This window comes from Mus caroli, chromosome 4, assembly GCF_900094665.2.
Source record: "Mus caroli chromosome 4, CAROLI_EIJ_v1.1, whole genome shotgun sequence".
Taxonomy (NCBI): domain Eukaryota; kingdom Metazoa; phylum Chordata; class Mammalia; order Rodentia; family Muridae; genus Mus; species Mus caroli.
Window position 1 is genome coordinate 60,578,377 of NC_034573.1, and position 2,876 is coordinate 60,581,252.

General features: G+C 41.9%; 1 pseudogene; it reads right to left on the minus strand.

Moving 5' to 3' along the window:
- Positions 1-1,930: 1,930 nt before the first annotated feature.
- LOC110292072 lies at positions 1,931-2,393 on the minus strand (annotated as a pseudogene).
- Positions 2,394-2,876: the final 483 nt, after the last annotated feature.

Sequence of the window (2,876 nt, forward strand, 5' to 3'; positions counted from 1 at the left end):
ATTAAACCCAGGTCTCAAAATCCCCAACCCAGTCCTTCTTATATTATCCAGTGCCACTTCATCCAATTTCTCTCTTCATTTCTTGGGCTAATTCTCTGGCACACTGAAGTACAGTCAAATCTCAAACCTCTAAGCCAATTATTATTTAGCACAGAGTAATCCTTGTTTTCATGGAGTGATTCTCTGCAGAACTTAGTTTGCTCCAGAGACAGTAGGAGGATGCATCCTCATGAGATATGCTGAGGGAGGGGAGCAGAGAAAAGATGGCTTAGTCATCTTTCTACTTTATTTAGAGTAAGCATTAAGGTCCCAAGGCATTGAATGGCTTGAAATGAGTATATACAAAAGCACCAGGAGCATCAGAATATGATTAGTCTGCAGTGCTGAACTCTGCATGGGCTGTGGGCTGCTGGGGGAATAAGGGACATCATTTCCAAGTTTGCTACAGAAGTATTTCACACAAACATCATTAGTTAGCAAAGGATTCTTACACATGAAGTTATATTTGACTTCTCAGACGTCTAGCACAGCATCCATATTCTGGGTATGGTATTAAGATAGCGGCATCCTGGTCACTCATCAGGATCCAAGTCTGCTGATGAGGAATTTGTTCCTGGGTCTGCAACAGGGATGTCCATGCGATGATGATTGAACCCCTTTATTCTCCTGCACTTCTGCATCTTTGTGACCTAGTTGTAGGACAGTTACATCTTTAAAAGCCTACAAATTTAGCTTAACAGAATGATAATTGCAGAGAGAGAACTGCTACCCTTTATTGAACCCTAGTATATACCCAGGGATTTTAAAGACATTATCCTATTAATGCTTACAACCTGTCAAATAGATAGGTATTGCTGTCACATATCAGGAATTCAAAGACAGGACAAATTTTACTTAGAGTTGTTACATTATAATTAAACAGCACAGCCGGGATTCATACCTAGCTATGACAATGATTTTAAATGTTGTATGGTTTAGGTGTTATCTTCGGCATCTTAAAAATAACACACATGTTTTGCTTTAAAGATTATTTTCTAGATATCTGTGTTTGCAGCATCTAAAGAACACATGGCTAAAGGAATAAGACATATCCTCTGTCCTCTTGTAGCTCATAATCTATTTTATGATTATGGAAATATAGACAAGAGAGAAACAATCAGAGCATGCCACATGCAACTTCAGACAGATCAATATTCTAAACAAACATAGGCTGCTACAGTGAAACTGCTTTAGATGGTTGCTACTAGCTTATGATATTTAAGCAGAAATCTGAAACATAAAAATGTATTAGTAAATGTCAACTATTTATTTCTGGAACAGGCAATCAAATTTGTTTGTGTTCACCGAATATACTAGTCGATCCCAGACAGCCACACTCTGACAATCCATGGACATCTACAGCTGCCCTCGAGAAGAAACCAGGAAGACATCAAAGGCTATAGACTTTATTTCCAAGGGTTTGCCAAAGCCTTACAACAGACTACAGAGTTGAAGTTCTGGAAGACAGAATGTTACCCCTAAACCTATGCAGCACACCACCCCGAACCAAGAATAATTCCCAAGCTGTAAGTCCTACCATTCGGGTCCTCTCTCCCACAACTCTGTCTCACTGACCCTACAAATCATAATAAATATCTGTGTTACAACAAGGGGCCATATACTCACACCCCTCCTTCACCTAGGAGGATACAGATAAATACATAAATATTAATTAGACACTGACTGATTAGGTCCCTAGTGAGTCTAGTCAGGACCCAAGGTGCCTCAGGCTGGCCCCAAGCACCAGCATCTTGGTGGTAGTGTTCTGAGTTAGCTCTTTGCTTTAGAAGTCTCAGTTTGAGATAAGTTCTCACACACTAGGTACCCTGGGTGCCTGTTTGTTTGTTTATTCATTTATTTATATATTTATTTGGACTGTGACTCATCGCGTTTAGAAAGCTGCCGGGAGTTGCTGGAGAAAAGCTTTGAGATCCTGTTCATAGTCCAAAGACTCAGTGGTCAGATTCAAAGGCTCGAGGACCGCGGATGCTGTAATAGGGTGCAGAGATGGGCTCAGGTAATACAGAGCATCCTCCGGAGACAGGGGCTGCCAAACACCCTCTTTTCAACTATCAAAATCTGGCAGAAGATGATGGTGATCAAGGGAAAGAGGACCCTCATGGCAATGTTGGGTTCCTCAGTTAGTAGCTGGCGCTGGACCTCTTGAGGGTAGAGGACCCTTTGGCTGTGATTTGGTGACCACGAGAAGTATTCAGATGCTAGGCAGACGCATCCGGAAGAGGGTCGAAGGTGAAAATCTCAGGACTGGAGCCCAGCGAGTTCCGGGCCAATGGAGTTGGAGCCCGGGCCCTCAGGCCAGTCATGGTATGGAAATGGTCGCAAGAGTGGCACATAGTTTGCAAGTTGTGCAGAGGGTGTAGTGGAGTCGTCAACTATTTCTTGAAGATTGAGCTTCAAGAAGGAAAAAAGATTGATGAGTTTGAATAATGGCAAGTTGCCTATAGATAAAGAGAGGAAAACTCCTAATACTCAAGGGAGAGAGTGGCAACTGGTGTGATCAGATGGCTCAATGAGACTCTTGTTCTCTTTTCAGAGGAGGTTGAAAAGATTTAAATTAGCTGGAAAGATGACTTTGTAAGGTATGTGCTGAACAATTGTGAGGATACATGATTTCTTCATCAGAACCTTCAAAAAGACAGACATGGTAAGGTTGCATGCAACCTCTGTCCCAGTACTACTATAGTGAGATAGTAGGAGGAGGCATAGAATCCCTAGAAACTCAAGGTCTAGCCATCCTTTCATACACACCAAGAAACAACAAAACACCCTGCCACACTGTCTTAAGGTTTTACTGCTGTTAACAGATACCATAACCA